At 31.4% G+C, this 17,696-nt stretch overlaps 1 protein-coding gene across 1 annotated transcript in view; it reads left to right on the top strand.

Annotated features, from left to right (window-relative positions):
* Positions 1-17,696, top strand: part of LOC116777749 (nuclear hormone receptor FTZ-F1) — a 47,300-nt gene that overhangs the window by 517 nt on the left and 29,087 nt on the right. The window lies entirely within an intron of this gene.

The following is a 17,696-nucleotide window of genomic DNA, read 5'->3' as shown; positions in this document are numbered from 1 at the left end:
AAGAGATCATTTAAAAAGAATAATAGTAAAACGTGATATTATAATACATAAACATGTACCTATATTAGATAATATGATTCGTATTAGAGTCCACTTAGATTTATTGCTCTCAATAAACTTGTTTTAGGACATGAGGCCTCTGGTAATGTTTTATTAATACTTATATTCAAAGCGGACAAGTGCTGGTTGTATAATAATTACATTGCATTGTGGAGACTAGAGGTAGAGGCTACCTGCTCGGTACATTCGGTCGCACGGTGTGGCAACGTCGCATTGGCTTTTCGCGCTATCCTACAATAGAATGGGTTATGTGAAACGGTGTTTTTAGTCATTGAAACCAGTTGCTGTAGATAAAGTAACTAAAATTATAATAGCGTTCCGTCACTGAGCGTGTCGTCACTTGCGATCGCTTGATGGCATCATGGTACTTGGTATGCCGGTGGTGCGCTCGCCGGCGATGCTTCTTGATTTCGTTCGGTGTCAGTGGGGCACGTTTGATTTCTGCGGTCCGCAGTGCATGACTACTGACTACAATACACGTCTCTTACATGATGTTGAGTAATAGTCCTGACGTGAATAATGTCAATTGCGCATATATAAAAAAAAGCTACAAGATGTCGTTTTGTGGCTAAGGCTTATTTTATAAAATATTTTAGTTTTACATTCGTACGTTACGATCTATAATGTAAAATTAATGATTATTGTTATTCATAATGAGAAACGATTAATTTTGGATCATCTGATATTATGCAGTTTCTAAAACAAATTCTAAAAATATAAAACAAACATTCATATTAGTTAAAGGCATCACTGTTTTGTTGGTATTGCTTTGTTCGGAAAAAGTATGACTACTTGTAAGTTAATTGAAACTGAAAAACATTCGCCACTAGATGGCATTGCCAGTGCCTTCCGAGTTAACGATACATTTAACATCAGCTCCACTTATCAAACGAAATCTTCATCATGTCAGTAGTTATATTATACTATTATATGTAAAAAAATATCGTTGAAATTCAATAAACGATTTACTTGTAGCATATTAAACTGACATTTTTTTTTATTATTTGGAGTGTGCTAGCAACTTTTTTTATTATTATTACAGCGTAACAATTAGCTAGATTATGAGAAATAATTATTTTATTAGGTAACAGGTGTATATATTGAGACGATAATTTCGAATTATTCTCGTGTATTTAGCAATAAACAGCAAAATATAATTTTCAATTTTATATAATATGTCCAAGTACACTTGAATTTCTTGTTTCTTAAATTTGAAGAGCCAATTGTAAGTAGTATAACGATATTATTTTTCCTAAAAATTTATGTTCCCAGATAAAAACAGTTCCACATAATACATATCTAGGACGGGCCTGGCTGCAGTCGAAACTATATTCATATAAAAATTTTTATTGAGCAGGTCGAATTCACTTCTAGTGTTATAACTCAGTGACTGATTGGTTTGACATTGTTATGCATTTGCAACGAGTATGGTCAGTTAAGTTGATGGAAAAAATAAGGGTTATGTTTTATTAACTGTCGGAAGCCGTGGACGAGACTTGTAATTTTGTGGGCTAGCTCTGTTCCAGTCACAAATTTCCTGATATGTCAGGAGTCACTGGCTGTGACCAACAGGTGGTTATCATTAAACCAGTCTTCCAGAAACCTTATGTTAAAGCATATCAAGTGGCTTTTTTATTTTATTTTTTTCATAATTTGTAAATAATATATACTGAATACGGTTTTTTTTATTCATCGCTAAGCCCAAAGTTATAGGTCGTTTAACTAAAGGAAGAATTTTTTGACATCTATAATTATGGCGTTCGTTAACGTAACGCGTATCGTTATTCCAAATTGTTCACATTGTCCCAAAGTTTCGATTACTAATTGGACTTCAAGATAAGGAAATGATCACGGGCGCTTTCATCTCGTCGGCCCGTGGCCATGGTTGCTGAAAAGTAAGGGTAACGTCTAGAAATTTAGAAATAACATAATAAAAAACGCGTTGTTCTCCGAAAACCTTAATGTCATTGGAATGTATATTCCTATCCGTAAAAAAATTGATATATTTTTTTTTAATGAAAATTTTTATTATAGAGCAGAGATTCATTAGTTTAATGATTACTAAAACATTAGTGACGTTAATTACTTTGAGGTATTTCAATACAAACCTCAACTTTGGCTAAGGATAAAAAAAAAAATACTTATTTAAAAAAATTACATTCGTTACAAAACCCCATTAAAACGTCCCCCGGATGATTAATATCACGATAAGTTCAATTAAAAAATTATATTACTGAGTAATTTCTTTGTTTGACATCATATATATTATATTAGCTTGGGACATTATGTAAACTTATGACAAAACAGTACTTAGGTATATCAAGTTATTGTGACTGAGTTTAAAATTCTCCGCCTAGGTGATTTTGACATTATACGATAGAAAAAAATTATACATCATAGTACATGGTTCCATTCGCCTTGAACATGTATTTTAGCGTTACGAAGCTTAACATACATTACAGGAATTTCCAGTATATATAAAATTATATGTACTTGTGATCATCACGTATTCAGTATTAATAATAATTAATATCTAATACTTAAATTTGTGATGTAGAATTGATTCCATTTATGGTTTGATTGCCCAAAATCGGTATTGTACTTGCATTGTTGCAAGACCAAGACCTAATTACAGCAAGACCAAGACTGACTGTGAAAGATTTAAGCAAGAAAAAGACCAAGCCTGCGAGACTCTTGCGTCTTGTAGTTAGGACAGAGTATCGTTTCAGGAAGTATAGGAGTTCCGGGTATACGCTTAGGGACTCTATGAGATGCAATATATATATTTTTTGGAAAATTGGTCTTAAGCGAATTACGAACACTAGGTACCATAAACAAACGTACATAGCGAATGAAAATATCCATTAAAAGAAAAAAGAGTGTATGTCTAGTTTTGACTTGGGGCATTGTGTGTGATAGTGAGTGGTGCCTTGTCGGCATCATCAAAGGTCGGGTACTGACCTCTCATAGAAATTTTGCAGCTATTCAGAAGTACAAGGTCAAGCGTGCAATAAGATTTATGTACTGTTTAGGAGCCCGAATATAAAAATATATGAAAGATCTGTTTAAGTAAATAAATAAATTGATATATTGACTTTAGCTTCTGTGTCAGTTGATTTTTGATATTCTCATGAAATGTTTAAACATTTATTAATTTAGTTGGTCTTTACCATGGCTAAGTTAATTTAAGCTCAAAATGTACCTACTCTGTTGCGTTGTTCTAATATCTAAAGTGACGTTTTATAATTAGCGACTGGCTAATAGCTAATTGGAAGACTTGCGAGAATCTTGCCGCAAGACTGGGAGTGCAATACCAAGACCAGGTGTTGATGCAAGCCCAAGACCAAGACTGGCCAAGTCTCGTCTTGTTCTTGCGTTTGGGTCAACACTACTTTCGGATCACGCTTCCGACATACCGTGCAAAAGTAAATAAGTATTGCTATAAGAAAAAATAATATAATATATTGTTTCGTACAGTAAGTAGTCTTATACTAATATACGTAGAATTAATAGTACTTTCTTGGTACTGTTTAAATGGACAGCTGGTTTTTCAAATTCTACCGTATAGTCTTAGCCACATCATTTACGTGGACAAATATGAAAATCTATGTTAATTAATCTAGTTCAGATGTCCGGGATTACACACCGTTAGCATATTTCACAGATATTTTTTTTTTTTAATATATTCTGAATTAATTTTTAAATTCTAATAACATCTATAAGAAAAATTCAATTAGCACAGATTATATATAAATCGAATATTTAATGTTCATGTTACCTGAATGAATGTGTCCGTAAGTGAAAGATTTAAGATACAAATTAATGATAATTTGTAAACAACTATACATTAGACGGATGAAATAAATTTGTCTTCATCAAATACTAAACCTGTGGAGCAAAATTATAACTGATGTTGGATGATAAAACGAATAATATAAGCAGTCTGATTCAGTTATCAATAACTAGCAGGTTTCTACCGGTTTTTGTTTAACGAAACTCTAGTTTAAATTTTCTCGATGGATATAAGTTAATAAAAATTTATTATATGTTAAAAGTATATTCGTATGACGAACGATAATGACACTCTGAGACCTCTTCTCGTATATTAAATGACGCGCTGATTCCGCTCATCCTATTAGCAAATAAATACTAATTGGTAGAAAAATATTGGAATTTTACCGTACACTACTATTATTTCAACATTATTATAAGAACAGTTTGTGTGTGCTTGTGTTATTCGAATTCCTTCTAATTCAAAATTATCGTAAGTTTATTCATTTACTTTTTAATTTAGGAAAATATCGACGAGTGTACCAAATATATATATGTATCATTATCTTAAAAGATCTCTAAGCCCAATATTCAAATTAAAACACACAAACAAAGCCACGAGTAACATCAAGTTTATAAATGTGATTTAACAGACTTCATTAAGTAACAAGTCCTCAACAATAAAGTTATAACAACTTCCCCAATAGAGAATTTCTATATTCTTCTAGAAAACATAAAAAAATCTTTATTGATTAGATTTTTTCAGACTGAACTTTTAATGGTCGATGTTAATTCTTGTGTTAAATTTCTTAAAACATTATTATTATCGTACTCTGTTAGGGTATTGCGTCATGGAGAGCGCTAGTCTTTCACTGCAAATTATAAAATGAATATTGAATTCTACATTGCAACCGTCTACGTGACATCAACTATCTGCACTCTACCGACGAATATTTCAATGTCTACACATCTGCATCTGTCTCTGTGAGAAAATTTACTTGTTAGTTGTAATAAGCAAACTAAACTGTAAAATAGATTTATTCTTATTGAACTTAAAAACAAGTGAAACTAATGAAATTAAATCGAATATGTTTTAATCTCGAACTCGGGGCAAGGTTGGTGCGGTCCTAGCTAAAAATAGATGTGAATAACTTTTAAGCACGCATGCTGTGACACAAACGATAACGGTTTTCTATATAAAAACGCCGATTCTATATATGTATATTACACGTAAATTATTACCATGCTGTTTAAAACGCGTTATAGCTTAATGAGAATTGTAAGTAATTTGGACGATAATTATTCGTATAAAAACAATGTTTTGTTATGGAGTGGTCTCCTATCAGCGAACCTCGTCAGTGACCCACTGACCCAGTTATGCGTAAGAGCGACTATCGTATATCTAACAATATTAAACCGTATTTATATTGTACATAGAATTTATAATACAAAAACGATATTGTTCCTGTATTTAGAACGAAAGTTTTATAGGTAAGCTTTTCAAACACTAACTACAGTTCGACCCTTGTTGAAATCTGAATAATGTAATAAATATAAAATATATATCATCAATATAAACTATGGATTAATTTAGTAATAATTCTTTAAGTTATTTAATCTCTGCTTATATAGTCAATTACTGTGTAACCCACGCTTGTTAGCACCGACATTGTTGCTTCTAAATCTTTAAAAACAATAAGCGAATATATTGCGCATTCACTATAATAATAACAGAGTAATACTCTTATCTTTTAAAAGTCATATGTAACCGTGTTCATAGCATACGAGGGCTGAAGAACGCTGTAAAAGAATTTATGAAAAAAAAAAAAAATTTGTGCCAATAAAAATAATTCGAATGACGCCCAGCTCCATTGACCTGACATACATGCCTTTGCCAACAACTGTGACACAGTTTTAATACAAAAAAAAAAAAATACTAATTTAATTAAAGCCACTGAAACCTTCAAATGAAACTGCATGAAAACGCTAACAGCTTACATTATTATACGGGGTTGTAACAACAATGTATTACGACGTATTGATACAGATGTGTACACAAGAAATCGTTGTATAAAATAAATAAGTCTAGAGTAATCTCAATTGTCCTAACATGAAAGACCTGATAGAGTCCTTGTAGGTGATTTTCAAAGTGAAATTTGTTATAAGAATCAGTTTTGGGCGTTTTATTGTTAGTCGGTTCTTTGGTTTAACAGAATCACTATTGTAAAAATAGCCTTCTAGCAACTTCCTAAGTATTGGCCTCTGTATGGCTTCTGTGGTAATACGTCCTTGATATTTAGAAATTAGGTATTAATCGAACACTGATAATAGAGAATTATATGTAGTTATGTATATCGAAAAATATGTTGTGCCAGGTATTTTTCTATAGAATATAGTTAGTGGAGTTTAAAATGTAAAGGATAAACTGAGTTGAGGAAACAGTTACCTACCATCCGCGTTTACAGCGAGTGAGTTAGTCAAACTAGATGCCACAACATAGACTGCGGGTATTACGTCGCTATAGCTGTTCAAATTTTATATAACACCTTGCTAATCGATACATAATATCTACAAATAGTATTTATTGATTTATTGATTTATTTATATCCTTAATCCTCTAAGGATTAAAGAAAAATGAAATTGTTTTCTTTTTCTTTTTTTTTTTTTCAATATATATTTTTCTTTTTTATTAATTGCCGTTGTTAAATATCGTAAAAAGACTTAACAACAGAGGTATAATTGTATGTATATTTTTTATATATAAATTCACTCAAACTATTTTGTTCTAGAAAAGTACGGTCGTGACGTAATGATTTCGGAGATAAATTCGTTAAGGTGACGGTGTCGAATTTAAAGGTCTCAGTAAATATGGCCTTCGTGTACTGTGACGTAGTATTATCACAATATAATATTAAAAGAATCTTCAATAAGTTATAATAGTATCTAATGAACATCTTAAGTTACTTTTAATAATTCTGCAATTAAAAAATTCCATGAACTTGTAGAAAGAAAGCTAATAGGATTATATCTGTCTTCTCGTGATCCGAGATTATCAGATAAGAAAATCATTAAAATATCCTTAGGTAGGCGGCGACGGAATGAAGCATTAAATATTTTTCACAATATATTTATATAGTTATAAAAATTCAGATTGATTTTTCTTTTTCATCTCACACAATGGATTCTCACCTCGATATGACATCGATTATATCTTATGATATACCTCGTCTTTCAGGTTCTATGGATTACGCCAGTTACTAGAATAAAACCTTTTTAGTCATATAGTTTCGCGGCTTTGGCTGAATAAAAAAAAAACTTTTTCACTCTATTCTTCCATGCCTCTTAATCTTTAAACGAACAAAATGGTTTTATAACCTCAGTTTTAAACTGTAAAATATATAAATATTTACTGTAAAAGGCCATGTTGTTTCATGGTCGGTATAGAATTGATGTTTATGTTAGGGTCACCACGTTTTACTATATTTATCACAAAAACTATATTTAGACTATCGTAAAGGCAACTATCCCAATAAACTGATTCAGTATTGTTCGTTATTTAAATGTCTTTTCTATAAATAATTAAAGATAATAACAATTTTCTCAACAATTATTGTAAATTTAATCGTTTAATAATTTTTAAGTTTCTATTCAATTACCTTTAATGTATTTTTTTTATGAAGTACACCTTGCCTGCACGTGACCCTCCGTTCAAATAATAATGTGGCCAACAGTGTAATCCCTGATGCATTAAGTTTTTGTTATTCCTATTTAATGAATATAATATAATCTATATTTCGGACACTGTCCAGTTATCATAAATACTGAAGGTATGTCTTGGATGACAACACTATATGTAGTGTAATATTTTAATGTGATCTGTGAAGTACGTGTTATATAGAAGCCGATTTGAAATAGTGAAGGCAGCGTCCGGTTTTTGTGTATTCAAAACGACAATTTGAACATTATCTGTGTCAAGGTGTGGATCGAGTGTTGCGCAAACAGTTTTTGATACAACGCTCGCTTGCGAGGTGATTAATTCGATTTGTGGTGTCGCAACAAATAATACTCACTGTATTTTATAGTGTGCTCGAATTTTATGCCTCCCGTGAATCGATTTCAATTTTGAAGGTTAGAATAAAGATGGTTGTGGTTATGTTAATCTAATATATGAATATGTTACGGAACCTCATGACGCCGTACTAATATTACGAAACTAGTGATGGGTAGTATAAACGAAAAAAAAAAAAATTACATCGTTCATTCAAATAAAATTAATAAATTCCTATTGTGATTGTCGACGAGAGTAAGAAATTGCTGTACATTCAATAACAGATGTATGTAATTACATGTGTAAAACGTGGGTATTAAAAAAAATCAATAAAACAGTTTAACAATGTCCCCTTAATAGCTTGGTGGCCCTGCTCTCGATAGCTCTCCTTAGATGGCTCACAAACAGACTAGGTCGAGGAAAACAACCGCTATGTCAGAGTCATAAGTCTTTTCTTGTGTATACATACAATTAAATACATCACAACGATCGTTCTCACACACCAAGAAAAAAATCGACTAATCGTAAATACGCAATGTACGAAGTTTTAATATTCTTGAACCGTGTATCAAATAGATTGTTAGTGTACTGGTAGCTGAGGCTGTATGGTCAGTTTTACATAGCATAAGTTTATTGTTACGGTAATGGCCTCAAAACTCAAGGTGTTCAAAATTTAACACAGTTTTTTTAATTTTTTTATATACGCACCATAGTTTTCAATGTTTCTATGGTGATATTTTAAGTTTGTTCCCGATCTTATATGTGTGTGTGTCAATGTTTGTTGAGATAATTCATCATTAAATCTCTTTTAAGCCGATTGGTACAGATGCAAAACAAAATATCTTGTGTTATGCATGGATATAATATAATAAGATAAGTTTCTTATTGTTTTTTCCTAAATCTATACATATCAAGAATTATTCGTTTCACAATATCAAAATATAATTGTTTCGTGATAATAAAATTCAAAATTGATTATAGTAATAAAAAAAATCAAATTGTTGCTATGAAGGTATATAGAATTTTTGTAGTTTGAGTTTTAATAGCTTCTAAATATTAAAGGCTTGTGTTTTCTAAACATGTAATATCGTGTTTGTAATTTTTGCTGTACCACTTATTAGTGTCTTTAAAAACCGCCTTTAATAACAATCGAATCAGTTCTAAGGTTCAACGTGTTTGAAAAAAAATATACTAACAAGCAGTCTAGTCGTTCAGCCGGGCAGCAAATACCCTTTAATATGAGTAGAGTCTCAACGTTTTCAATTCATAAATCGTAGTATACATCAGCATCGGCGAAGATCTATAAATAACGTACTTGGATACTGTCCGTTTGGAGGTGAACAGGCGAGCTCGTGCTAGGCGTACAGACGTACCGCTTATCTCCAGTTGTAACGTCACAACGACAACAATGGCGCCGGCCTTCGCCTACTTACTCGTTCGTACGGATCGAGCCTCTTGGAATCATTTAAAACATATATTTGTATGTTCATCTCGCTCTCGATATTTATTAAAAAAAATAAAATAAAAAAAAAACAATATTAAAATCATAATAAATTTGATATCATTACGACTTATTCATCAAAATATATATACTTTTCTCATGAGCTACATTTTGTTTTAAGTTATGTCTCTGTGACGTATTTTATTGTTGATAATCTCAGTTCAGTTCCAATAATTAAAGTTTCACACCTGTTGAGTCTATACATTTCGTAAATTCCTCACGGAATACGAAGGAACGAGATTTTTTATCGTCAGTTCGTCAGATGCTTACCAAATAACGCTCGACAATAAGCATTGTGATTATTATAATAATTTTAATATATATATACCTATTATGTGCTAACGTGCGACATAAACGTTTAACCTACATAAAATTGTGTCGACTGCGGTTCGCTTATCCTCTGACCCGGTTTATATGAACTTGACCCACTTTGAGCTACATATGCCTGAATAATTAATATATGTATACACTCTCGCTAAGATAAATACCACAGCGAGAAATATATACGTGCGACAAGGATAACGCCGCCATAACCAGATAATGGTTACAGCGTACCAATTAATATCTTAAATTGAACTTAATATAATTTTCTATCTAATTGATAATGATTTACGAGTTATAGAGAACATACCATCCGTTATTGGTTGCTTTGGAATTATAGACAGCTCTTGATTTATTTATCTATATAGATGGTATCGATTAGTTGGTTTTATTGTACATTTTATATTATTTAGATTAATGTATTATATTACGATTTCAAAGTTCGATAATGTTTTAGATTGTGTCATGTGTTTTCTAAATTATAATGATATCGTTGATATATGTTTTGCTCTGGCTGTAGTAATAGATTGGTGACAAATATAATGTTCACTAACAGTAGTATCCGTTCCAATGCTGCTTCCAGTACCAATTTCTGTTCCCCCTGACCTACATTCGTGAACTTGGCACATATTCGTCATAACCCTGGTTCTGGATGCGTTATTGAGATCAAATTAATTTTAACCGTACGTCGCGTCGTGGTGCTTAGAAGGTAGATTTTCGGTTATTTGGTTTCTAAAATTTCAGTTAATAGAGTGTTTTTGATTTTATTATTTAGCCGTGACGGTCGTCTAAAGAGAAATATTACTAACTCTATGATTTTTGTGAAATTTTCCTATAGTTTTTATTAAAATAGATTAATTATTCAAGATAATTAATTTTACTTTTCAATGAAACAATTTTTTATTTCTTTTCATTTAGTACTTTCTCTGTATATTTTAATAATTAAAAACTTAAAGCGTATTTAAACGGTTAGCAATAAACTAGTTAATTTTAAACATAAAAAATTAATTATCTTTATATAGTAATTAACGAATAATTAAATGGATTATATTTCTCAGCCCTTACTAATTATAGATAAACTCTTGAGTTAAATGCAAATACTATTGATCAGACAATTGTGTCGAGGCCGCTGCGTTATTGAAAATGGTCCGAAGCAAACAACGCAGCGTCATGAGACTGATAAAATTATATATAGATATAATATTATATATACAAATCACATCACACGTGAAACATCGAAACTATATATGTGTCTGACTAATGGGTTTTTTATTTTTGTGATTTGTAAATTTCGTACATATTTCAAAGGAAACGCTCACGTAATAATTCCACCGAGACCTTATTTCCCATGGTATTAATATATGTAATAATATTTGAGAAGTCCTCCAACGGAATTATCGCTTTCCTATAAGCCAAGGTCAATTATGGCTGGCTGTGAAATTCGATAACATTATACCCTATCGGCAGCCACGCTTAATATTCCCGGGGGTGGGAGCCACTGATTGCCATATTACATCCCATCATATATCCTTTAATGAAATAGGCTTTTGTCGATACAATTTTTTTTTTATATATATAAAATATCCCAATTTACATAAACAAGATATAATAATTATGTAGAGCTCATTAAAATTATAATTTCATAATGATACTTACAATGAATAGTAATTATATATATATATATATATTTATTTATTTAATTGTATAAAATACCTGTGCATATAAATGTTGTGCAAGGTTGATATGTCTGTGTACATTTTCCTTTCATCTCTACGCAATGCTACCTTGACAAAAATATTTCATCAATTAAATTGACGAAACCTTGGGAAAGTTACCGCAACCTTGAGTAATACGATATTATTATATATTTTTTTGTTGTTTTATATTTATAATTCAAATAACAATATGGCTATATGTTTATTAGAATTTTACAAGGAGTTATTGTGTTGTTATTATTTTTTTTGTAATTACTTTAATTATTTATAACCTCAGTTCATGTTTCCAGCCGTCGTTGCCTTGATCAATAATTTAATAGTTTTTATATAACTAGTGATGAGATGTTGACCAAAAAATGGTTTTACGTGAACATTCTTTTCATTGAAAAACAACACAAATATGGTGTAAATATTGTCAAATTATTTTATATTATTTTTTTTTAGTTAAGACAATTGTATTATAAATAATAATGCATTTAATGTTAGTGACTATTTATACTAAAATACACCATTCACGTGAAAATGGCTTCATATTAATAAAATTATATTGAGAAATAAACTTTATACAAACGAATCATCATATCGTTTGTCGTAGAGTATCACTTTGTAAAAAAAAAAAAAAATGTATTCGCAATACCAATGTGATGTATAAATTTTAACCGTGCAGTACCGACATGTCTCCCGGAGAGCTGTCAATTGAAATACGATACAGGAGAACATTATTATCTTACAGCGTATTGGACATAAAACTTATGTCGTACACGGGAACAAATACATGTCAGCCTTCCTCTTACGTTAGAATGTCATAAGAGCACATAATTGTATACGTAGGACGCACCGAGCGACCTCGCCGGACCAAAAGCAGTACCACTGTCACTGGGTAACTGTGTCAGTGTGTCAGTAGGGCGCGCGTCATCTGCGGCCGTGTCCCCCGGCCCCCGGGCCCCGCCCCCCGCCACCACAACACCTCACCCTGCCTCTCCCGCCGCATCAAGGTCCTTAGAGATTGCACATGGGTTTGCTCAACAAATCTAAGTTTTCCTAATAGGACACAACTAATCATAAGCTAAGGTTACAATTGATCGCAATGCCATCGAATGTATGCGCTATGTAAACATCTATGTGTATTTTTTCAGATATACATATATAAATAAAGCTTTCGGAACAGATTCTTTAAATGATTACTTGTAATAAATAAATCGTATGTTCAGTTGCTCAGTGTGAATTGTGTCAATCGATCATAGCTTCTCCTTGGAAGATATCGATTATACAATTATAAGCGTAAGTAGGTGAAAAATTTAATGCTAGGAAATTGCCTTTCACGTATTAATATTTCATGCTCACCTTTATGATTTTCTGTAAGTAGATTTGCGATTGAGTCGTTCTCGTCTGGTATTGGAATAATTTATTTGATGCTTCCATACCTTATTCCGTCATATGCGGACTGTTCATACGTTTCATCACGAGACCCCAACAGATGGCCGCAATCATATACAATTTGGTCATAAAAGAATAATATAAGGCCGGCCAGTGCTGAAAATTATGAAAAATACAATGTATAAGTTCATCTAGCAAATCCATTTTTATAGATAACAACATGTTGTACGGTTGTATTAATTATATATAAAAATATCTGTATTGATAAGACTCGATAAATTGGAGCGTAAACATTGTGAAGATGATATTCGCAATTTATTTATTAGTTCAAGAGAAATAGGTCGCTATTGGCAATCGGTGTTTGTCTCAAGCTAGATGCTATTAATAAATGATAAACAAGTATTATATATTAACTAAACCTAGTTAACGTGACCCCTTTAATATGCATCACAAATAAAACGCTATCCAGTACTGATGACAATGGTACTATGTACTAAAACTAAGTACCTGTTGTAGGTTATCATTATTATTAATTACACCATTTTTATATGACGTCATCGTTTGCAATTAAGTACTGACGTCACAAGTGCCCTTATATTTCAGCCAAGAAATTATAAAATATTAAGTTAGTAATTATTAAAGCATGTGTTCAACGTGAAGCGTTTGCTTGTATCGGGTTAAGATATATCTAATTGGTGGCGAGTTTTGAGGCAATCAATAAATTTGTCAATGCGCAGATTTAAGGCGGGTCAGTGGTAGGGGCCCTGGCATTGATCGAAGTCAAGTACGATCAAAACTAACCTTATCACCCGCGCCCAAACTGATAACAGTATTTTAAAAACATTAACAAGTCAATGATCTTTTTTTTTCTCTGTACGTTTCTTCTGAACTTATTTTTCTCTAATAAACACCTTCAGGTACAATGCTGAATATTATATTAAATAAAATTATTAACAAAATGTGTGCTGTTAAAATTTTTGTTTAAAATATTAATAGGCTATCAAATTTTCATGTTATTTACTCGGAAACAATGTATTATTTATCGTTTATGATTATATTAGTTAGAGTACAAACGCCTACGTAAAGGACTTGATAGAGATATATATTTTTAATATAAAAAAATTAATCCAGGCTGTGGATGTATAATAGCTACATTAATTCACCCCTTATATAAATTAATTGTGTTTTTATATTTGGTTCTAAATATGTTATTGGATTCTTATTTATGACAGTTGTATGACATGTACGTATGTGGCATGACAGTCATTGAATTGCATCTTAGCTTAAGAATATTTGGTTGCTAAGGCATTGTGCTTTTTTGTTTTGCATGTGTCTGCGCTGAATAATGTCTTTGAAATGTTAATTCCGAACGGGAGGACGAGTATCGCTAGGTCGAAGTGTGTATGATTGTCGTTTAATGAAAAATAATCTTTATAATTATTATTATATTTGAAAAGAAAATATGTCATAAAAATTATATCGTCGTTTGTAACGTTTATACTATAGGTACATTGATTTTATCATTTTACACTAACAATCTGGGTTATTAAAAATAATTTGAGATGTGATGTGATGTGTGAGATTTATTAAATACTAAGTAGATAGTTCCCTCAGCGTTATACAATATCGACTTGAAGTATACACATATATACATAATCTGTCACGAATTTCATAAAAAAAATTTCAATTCCAAAGAAATTACAGCAACGAACCTCATTATTTCAGACTAAAATTACCATAATTGCGAGGATATAAAAGCTAAATAATAAAATTGAGAGCACGGTATCCCAGGCAAGGAGGTTCTGCTATATGTAAATAATTGTATTGATATATACATTTTATAAACCCTATTGAACATTCAACGATTGATTTCTCAGAATCTTTGTCAATTCGTGATCGAACGATACATTCCATTCAACTATCATTTTATGAACTGGTCAATTAATTCTGTATCATGACAAACAAACAACGTCTGATGTATTGTATTTTGTTCCTGAACTCATACTATATGTTCGAAATTCCGAAATGTCTGAAGCTAGGTCCATATAATGAATCTATTCTTTGTTCGTCAAATAAGTTACTCCTGCAATTTCTAGAAAATATTTAAACCAAATGAAAGTGTATGTACGCAAGACTATTTGTCAATATTTTCAATGTATTCGTCTACGACTGGGATCAATCTTAATCAAGGCATCAAAGAGACGTACAGACGTAACTATAAGGCTCCTTCTAAAGGGACAGATCACGTTTTATCCATTAGTATCATCAGTACTTTTACTCCAAGTTTATACTCACATTATGTCTGTCAGCACTGTGTATTGTGACGCTGGGAATTTATGGTAAGCATAGTGCTATTTACTGGAATCAATGCATAACTTAAGTATCAGATGTATAGACGTAGGGTCTACTAGTTTTTGAATTTAATTTATCTCACAACAAGAGCTCTGTCCACTGGTCAGATATTATATTTTTATTATAACGAAATAAAAAAGTCATTATTGCTTTTCCATTAAAAATTTTCTTCATATTCGTTATCACGTTTTGTACGAAATCATGACTATTTAGGTAAAGTAATTAAATATTTTCCATTATATACAATTTATAAAAATAAAATGTTTTATTATTTGAGAAATATAACTTTTCTTATAATAATATTAAAATTATCAGTTTCAATCTGAAAATAGATCATTAATCCCTATATAAAAAAAAGTTAAAGCGCTTTGTTGCTTTAATGAGATTTATTTTTAATCCAAGTACTACACTAATAAAGACTAGTTAAGATAATACTTATAAGTGTAACTCGATAGTTGGCAATACATTTCTTACATCGCTCGTTATACCTGAATGAATGATGTATGTCTATATATTTAGCCCATGTTGTTGTCATTTAAAAGTAAAATAAAATTAATATAAAAGTTATAGGCAGGTAATTAGATTTAAAATTATATTATTAGTATAGTGAGGCACCATTTTTAGGACAAACGCCTGTTAGTTCCAAAATTAGACTTATTAGTGTTTCTCCAAAGTAAACAAACAAAACACATGTAAACTATCTCATCAATAATGATATAACTTGTATTGGTAAAAATAAATAAAATCGTAAGCCATCGATGTATGAGTGCACATGTAATGTGTACAGCGGAAAAAAATTATGGAGAATAGTTACGTAATTTTATTGTATACGTATTTATATATTTAGACCGAAGCTAAGCTGTTGTTGTTGATTTTATAGTAATTTTTTTTTTTTAATATTAATAGATGTGAGTGCGAGTGGGCATTTCGAAATGAGCATACGATTAATGACTGTAGATCCGACTAATAATCCGACCGTGTAATTTGCTAAATAAAATTATTTTTTTTCGTTTATTTTATACACCTGTATAAGGAATTGAATACCTTATAGAAAATTTCTACATAAAGTCTAAATGTGTAGGTATAAAGTTAGTCATTTAGACGAGGAACTCGTTACCTTAGTAATGATTGATCTTTTTTTCATTTATGATACAATTTCTCTAGTCTCTGATCATACATATCTATTGCCGATCTTTCTCGAATGTTCTTGTACGCGTATAACACGCACGTTTGAGCCCCAACACCATAACGCTACGTTTAGATACGTTAAATTAAATGATGAGGTGCAGTTAATGTTTGATTTATCCATATTAAGCAGCTTTCTGGCAAATTATCTGTTTCCGTTGTTTCTTTAGTGAATCGTATGGTCGGCAGCGCGTCGTTTCTACCGACAGCCTTGTGCCACTTCCAGATGTCTGATATGTTTGTATAGTTGTATGTTCTGATGATTATGCAGCGCGGTCGATCTGTATGTATAGATTCACAGAATCTGAACTGCCGATGTCTATAAATCGCATTGCTGGTGTAAAAATAAGGATCCATGAATACACATAGAGAGTGTTGGGAAATCCGTCCGGGCGAATGTTGAATTTTTTTTTAAACTAATGGACCTATAAGTAAAACGTATGTCCGGTTGTGAGGATAAATTTTCGTGTGAAATATTTGTTACGCTTGTACTAGTAGCTCTCGTTTAATTGTTGGTCGATGTCAATTACCTTGGATCGATCGCTAATTGGGCATTTAAAACGAAAGCGGTCTCTTTGTTTGTATGCAGATGTTGCTAAGTCAACATTAATATATAACAATTACGCAAAACTTCAACTTGCGGTGCAGTCAAGTCTCACGGTATCCTGTAACTTTCCGTATGTTTTCATTTAATTTTTCTCGTTACGATGAATGTAAGACGTATTCCTGTTTATTCAAATCTTGTGGCAATCCGTAGGTAGACTCCGTATTCATGTGGGCCGCATCATTGAAGTGTTTTGTAATACGCTAAAATCGTGGTAACCAGGCCAAGGCTCTGCTTATTTACATGTACGTGAGAAATAGCGTTCTCAGTGTGTGTTTTATATTAAAACTCACGAAACTAGTAAAATTGTATGTATAAGAAGCGTTTTCATTATATCAAACAGAAGACTACAAATATTGTCTTTCATATGCCGAAGCGTAATGTTTTGATACAGTAAATTTGAATCGTTAGAAAAACCTCGATAGAGTTTTCAACTAACAATCATGCTAACGGTGAGAGAGAAACAAAGAATATTGTTACTGGGTCCATGTTGCAAAATATACGTGAAAATATGTATTCGTTAAAGAGTTCCTTGGACTAAAAAAATCAAGGAGAACATATTTTTGAATTAATTTCGAACTCGTTTTATGACCTACTATAACAATGATATTAAAAATTCAGTACTATTTTGAATTTTGTGTCTGTTTAATATTAATATAATTTTTTGTAACTTACTGGCTATATATTATCTATTTATTTCTTTACTAGGTACAAGACCTGGATACGCACGGGCTCTTTACAAAAAATATAAATTAGCCTATT

This window comes from Danaus plexippus, chromosome Z (genome assembly GCF_018135715.1).
Source record: "Danaus plexippus chromosome Z, MEX_DaPlex, whole genome shotgun sequence".
NCBI lineage: Eukaryota > Metazoa > Arthropoda > Insecta > Lepidoptera > Nymphalidae > Danaus > Danaus plexippus.
The sequence above is the reverse complement of the archived record's forward strand: the minus strand, read 5'-3'. Positions and strand labels throughout refer to the sequence as shown.